Raw genomic sequence first — 6,085 nt, 5'->3', positions numbered from 1 at the left:
ATACCGAAATTTCGAAGCAAAAATTAATGGATTTCCGATACCGAAACAATTATTTCGGAATCCTGAAGTACCAAAGGAATTTTGCCCGATTTCCGAAATTCCAAAGAAAAAAGGGTCGATTTCCACAATTCCAGTACATAGGTCCAATATGCATTGTGCTTGTTGAAAATCTATACACCCCTGTCTTACAGCCCCGGTGGAACTTTTTTCCTCAGTGGGGATAAAAATTCCTATTGAAATCCTAAAGGGGATAGAGATTCTATTGCTCCAAGGTTAAAAAACCCAGAAGGGATGGTTTTCGAGTACAATTTTTAAACATGGAATTTCGAAGGGGTTTATCTATTTTCTAGCTATTTTCTTTTTTCTTTTCTACCCAAATTTTGGAACTTATTTCCCTTCTAGTTCCGACTATACGACCAATCTTTTGACCATGAACTTTTCCTTCCAGAAAAGTTTTGGAACACAATACATTGTACTTTCAATAAAATCTGTTGGTTTTAAGGCCTTTGAAATATGTTAAGATACCCTTTATCACGCAAAATAAAACTTAAGCATAACGAAGACTACTTTCCACTAAATTGAGGAATGGAGTCATCTGCTATAGAGCTTTTACTGTAAATTTTGAATATCCATTATTGATGAGAAGAAGTTATCTGTATTGTTTTATATACTAGATATAGCTTACACTAAGTGCCACCTAATAATAATAAATAAAATATATTATAATATATAAAATATAAGCATAGGTTTGGTTACATGAAGAAATAATGTGAAGATTTTCTTTTTTTCTAAAAATAACAATGTACTGTAAAGAATATATCTAAATAAATAAAAATGATGGGTTAGTTCTAAAAATGACAATATAAACGATCCATCCAAATAAAAATGATGGGCTAAGCGGGCTAAGTGCAAATCACAACAATGACTCCTTTATAACTACTTTAAACTGCATCCCATTAAACGAACCCTCCCCAATTTCTTGCTGGTTATCCCGTAAAATATATATAGGGAAAAGATTCCAGAAAAGTATCAAGAATCTTAGTGCGGAAATGGGAATCTTATACAAAACAACGGTACACTGGAGTTTTTAATGATTCAAAATGAAAATCCTGATTAGCAAAAGGTGTATCAAGATCGGTGAAGTTCGATATTGAAGCTTCATTTATTACCTTGTTGCCCATTTCCGACGGCTTATTAGCAGACACCCACACTAAAAAGCTTATAGAGCAGGCAAATATCTATCATCCCATCGGCCGGGCGATGTCAATCGAACTGTTTGATTACCGAACCAAATCGAACAGTCATCGAACCAAGAAATTCCGGTAAGGTTCAATTAGTTCGATTGATGTTTGATGTGTTTGATTTACGGTTTTCATTCACAAATCATTCTCAGAGCACATGAGCAACTCTTTTCTGCTAATCCAATGATTGTAAGGGATCGCTTAGGCTAGAGCTATTGCGCTAGCAATAACTGGAACCATTTGAGCTACAAAAACATTGATTGAACTTAATCGAACTGCGATATAACTTTAATCAAACTGAAGATTTTCTGGTAAAGTTCGATTAGTGTTCGATCAGGTTCAGTAATCAAACACCTAACCGTTTGATTTCGTCTGATGAAATTTGATGGTTCGATAACGAAAATTGGTTTGATAGGGTTCGGTTGACATCGCCTGGGCTGGCATCGGGGAGGAGCTGGAACCAAACACATTGATTGAAAAACAATCAAACTTCATCAGATAAAAACTGTCATCAAACTTATATAATCAAACTAATCAAAAATTTTTCTTTCCAAATCAGGCAGGGTAATCGAACAGCTACCGTTTGATTTCGTTGGATAGTTCGACAGTTTGATTACAAAAAATGATTGCTGAATTTCAATTGACATGATTTCTAGGCTAGGAAATATGTGGAAATACTTGCTAAAACTGACTGTTTGTCACAACTGGTTAACATTTAACACATAACTATCTGGTGAAAAAAGGAAAAAGAAGATCGTAAAAGATCATACCTGTGTGCTGTTTGTAGTTTTGGTGAAGAAGAGGGCTATGAGTTGTTGTGGAAATTAACTCTTTTTGTACTATTTACTGAGCATTATCAATTTATTGGTGCATTCACTAACTACACAAACATAAAATACTTAGCAGTAAACGAATAAAAAACCTCTTTAAATACTCTACAAAAGACCAGAAAACATGATAAAAATTTATAAAAACAGCAGCAAGTTTCAAAAGCATGTGTCAAGCAGCCATAAAAATGCTCACGATGAATGTTTACAAAGGCTTGGTTACACTTCTTACACTAGCGTATTTTAATTATTAAGAAAAGCGCTGTTTTTTATCTTTGTGAGTGAGTCCACCTTTAGAATATTGGCCGTAGTACGCCCGCAGCCAAACACCCACGCCATAATCCCCCAATGTACGGAATACTATAAATACGAGCTAGCCGTGTACGACAAAAAAAAAAAAAGACGGCGAAAATTTATACCATCTGCACAACCTCGTGAAGCTATGAAGCCACCTATGGTTGCTGTGCTCGCTCGGTGACAATAATCTATTTCATTCATTTATTAGAAGTGTAATTCTCGTGTCTATTGACCTCTATGAAACAATCTTTTATATAATAATTACCATTTACGAGGCGTAGTGATATAGTGTTTATCATCCTTGACTCCCACCTGGGATGCCCGAGTTCGATACCCACCGTGTCTCTAAGATTCACTTGGCAAGTGAATATACCTTCGTCCGGGTCAACCCATGCCATGTGAGGGGAATTGGGTACCATTACTCTGATACAAGAGTATGGGGAGGTAAAACAGACATTGTTACGTGCCGCGGCACTCATAAGGTTCGGCCTCGCGTGAACATCGCTCTCCCAGTGTCGTTCGAGTGTCATGGTATACGCCATGGCTTGGCAGCTCGCGTCTGTCAAGTCGTAGTGTCTGTCAGCGCTGTGATTCCTACTCTATTGTGGATAGGACCCATGGCGAATGCATTCGGAGGGCTCATGTCTATCTATCTATCTATTTACGAGGCTTATTTTTTTCATCCCCTTATAGGTGCTTATATCCCAGGTAAAATGTTAGGAAAATTCCGAAAATCCGTAAAATTCCAGCCTAAAAACAGGCAAAAATCAGGAAAAAACATTTTCTGTAGGTTCAGATAATGATTTTAAGACTTGGTAGATTCATAATACCTAGACGTTCTTCATATAAATGGTTTTTGTAACCCCTAACGAGTCTTGTTGCTCTTCCCTGGTTTTATTCAATTGCTTTGATGTTTGATGAGCCTTGGAAAACAAACAGCTTGTGCATACTTAAGGTGAGGTCGTACGAATGCTATGAAGAGTGCACGTAGTATTTCAGGGGGAATGAAATCGAAACTTCAGTTTATTAATCCGAGATAGAATTAGCTTTTTTGATCTTGCTATAGTTCGCTATTAACAATCACCCCGAGATCCTTTTCTTAATCAACGTATTCTAGGACAGAATCAGCGATTGCATATGTATGAGCATGTTGTATGTTCCAGAATTTTCCAAGTGCCAACAAGTTTTTTTCGGGACTATTTTTCCATAGTTTCGATGTCTCCATAGTTTCCTCCCCTGCCCTTTCTGCGGGGGGGGGGGGTGATTTTTTTCATAATATTTTCCAAAAAGGGGGGGGGAGAATGGAAATCCAGGGAGATTTTAAAAAGGTGCACCAAAATTTTTCTTGGGGGGGGGGTTAAAAGAAATTTTTAACTTTCAGTCTTCTGTCACCTTTTTAGTTGTTTTTTTCTTCCTCAAATCAAATGGCAGATGTTCTCCTTCTTGGATAGTTAGCCATTTATTTTCTTCTCTTGTGGTGACATTAATTAAAGAACTACATCTTAGTGTGCAATGCTAATGTCAAAGGTGCGTGTAAATTAATTGCCAGAAAAATTTCAACATTCTGTGAAGGGAAAACATAAAAGGGGTGAACAAAGGATTTTTTCATTTTCAGGGGGGATTTGATAACCGGGCAGTCTAATTTCTGGGGGGAATTGACCAAGGAGAAAACTATGGTCTCTCTGTAGCCTAATTGCATCTTGAATGCCATATTTCGTCAAGAACCTTGGTGTTGTCGGTAAAGAGGAACATTTCTGAGCTGGTAATTCCAGGTAGATCGTTTAAAAAGATGAAAAAAAGTAATGGACCCAAGACGCTTCTTTGTGGCACACCCCTTAATACTTTGCATTTTTTGGATAAGCTTTAATTGACCTTCACATGTTGATATCGATCAAACAAAAAATCTTCTTTCCATTCCATTCTTCTGATGCTATAGACATCCAACTTGTGTAATAGTTTGCGATGCGGGATGGTGTCAAAGGCTTTTGTGAAGTCATAATAAATCACATCAACCACCTTTTCCGTTCGACATCGCGTTTGCACATTTGTCCAAATAGTGAAGTAGCTGTTTGCTCACAAAACCATGTTGTTTGTTGGATGGTAACTTCTTTTTCAACGACTCCTTCCCTCTATTAGCCTAGGTGTCGAGGCTGTGAACTCTGATAGCTTGCTATCCCATTCGTAGAACCCCCCGTGTCAGGGTACGAGATTAGCAATTTTGATCGTCAACTCGACAAGTGCTTCTGGCACTTGGTAACTTTACCAATCAACTCGGTTGTAACTGTGGCATATCGCAACATGATGTATCCTTTGTGTAGCTGTCCTAGCTTTGCTTTGTCGCTGCATCATTAAGGAATCCTGCTAAGGGACATTGTTCTTGCCCCAAACGATGTCATCTTTCTTTTGGGGTAGCCTTCTAACATGTGAAGTAATGATAGATTTGAATGTTGATGAAAATGCTACCGTATCCGGGGGAACTGATGCGCCTTAATCGTTGTTGACAAGTAAGCGAAATCCGGCAAATCGTTAGGAAAAGTTATCGCTAGGTGCTTGCAATGTTCGTACCACAAATGAGGATGCTGACTCGATCCATCCAGAAGGTGCTACAGAAATTATTTCACATGAATTAAACAGTGTTCTATTGATATATGTGCCCTCAGTGAAGTGAGAAGAGAAGTTATCGGTAATCTAATCGAAAAGGAATATACCATTTACTGGAGCGGAGGAAACAAAAAGGAAGCTGGTGTCGGCTTTGCAGTCGGGAATAAACTTTCGAATATTGCGTGCTTTCGATATATCGTGCATTTCCGACAAATCAGGAAACTACCTCAAACTCATTAGCGAATATTTTAACGAATTGTTCTACAGTTAACTTTCGATAACAATTAAAATGAACAATAATAACCATCTAATTGTTCTTGGCGACTTCAACGCTCGTGTCGGTTGCGATTGGATTTTGTAGCCTGATGTACTGGGCAAACACAGTGTCGGGCGTGTATGAACTCGAACGGTTTGATGCTCCTCGATTTTTGTACTCAGAACAGCCTGTCAGTCATGGGATCGATCGATGTTTCAGATGAAAAATTTGTTCAAAGTCATCGTGAAACACCCGGCATCAAAACACTGGCACCAACTCGACCACGCCTTTCTGCTCGTCATTATATCAACGTTGTCAAGGTCAATCCTTCTGCTGACTGTTTCACAGATCACAACCTACTAGTCTGTAAGTATGTGCCTTTTCGTCGAAGCGCTAAAAGAAAGGGAAAAGCCATCCAATAAAATAACTCCCGACATGATCGATCCACTACGCCTTTACTTCAATGACAATTTGATCAATCTCCCTCGTAGGTTGAACTTAGAGAATGTCTCCAAAGTGCTGCTATCACAGTTTTCGGAATGAAAAGGAAACGAAACAGTCAATTGAAGATAATCAATTCATTCGGCGTGCGTAGAGGAAGGAGTGGCAAAATGGCTGCTGAGACAAGTTTTGAAGAAAACTTAAACAATGTCACTTGTAGATTAACTCATGTAAATATAAGTGAGGAGGAATTTGGCTGTGATAGTGAGAATGTTCTCTCATTAATCAAGGAGAGAAAGAACAAGAAACAGGGTTGTGATTACGAAGTACTACAAAAGGAATGTCTCAAGAAGTTTGAACTTGACGAAGTGCGTTTCAAATCATCAATTACAAATCTGATCAACCTTAGATGCATAAGAGAA

The sequence above is a fragment of the Clytia hemisphaerica genome, unplaced genomic scaffold (genome assembly GCF_902728285.1).
Source record: "Clytia hemisphaerica strain Z4C2 unplaced genomic scaffold, Clytia hemisphaerica genome assembly, whole genome shotgun sequence".
Classification (NCBI taxonomy): Eukaryota; Metazoa; Cnidaria; class Hydrozoa; order Leptothecata; family Clytiidae; genus Clytia; species Clytia hemisphaerica.
Note: the sequence above shows the minus strand (reverse complement) of the source record.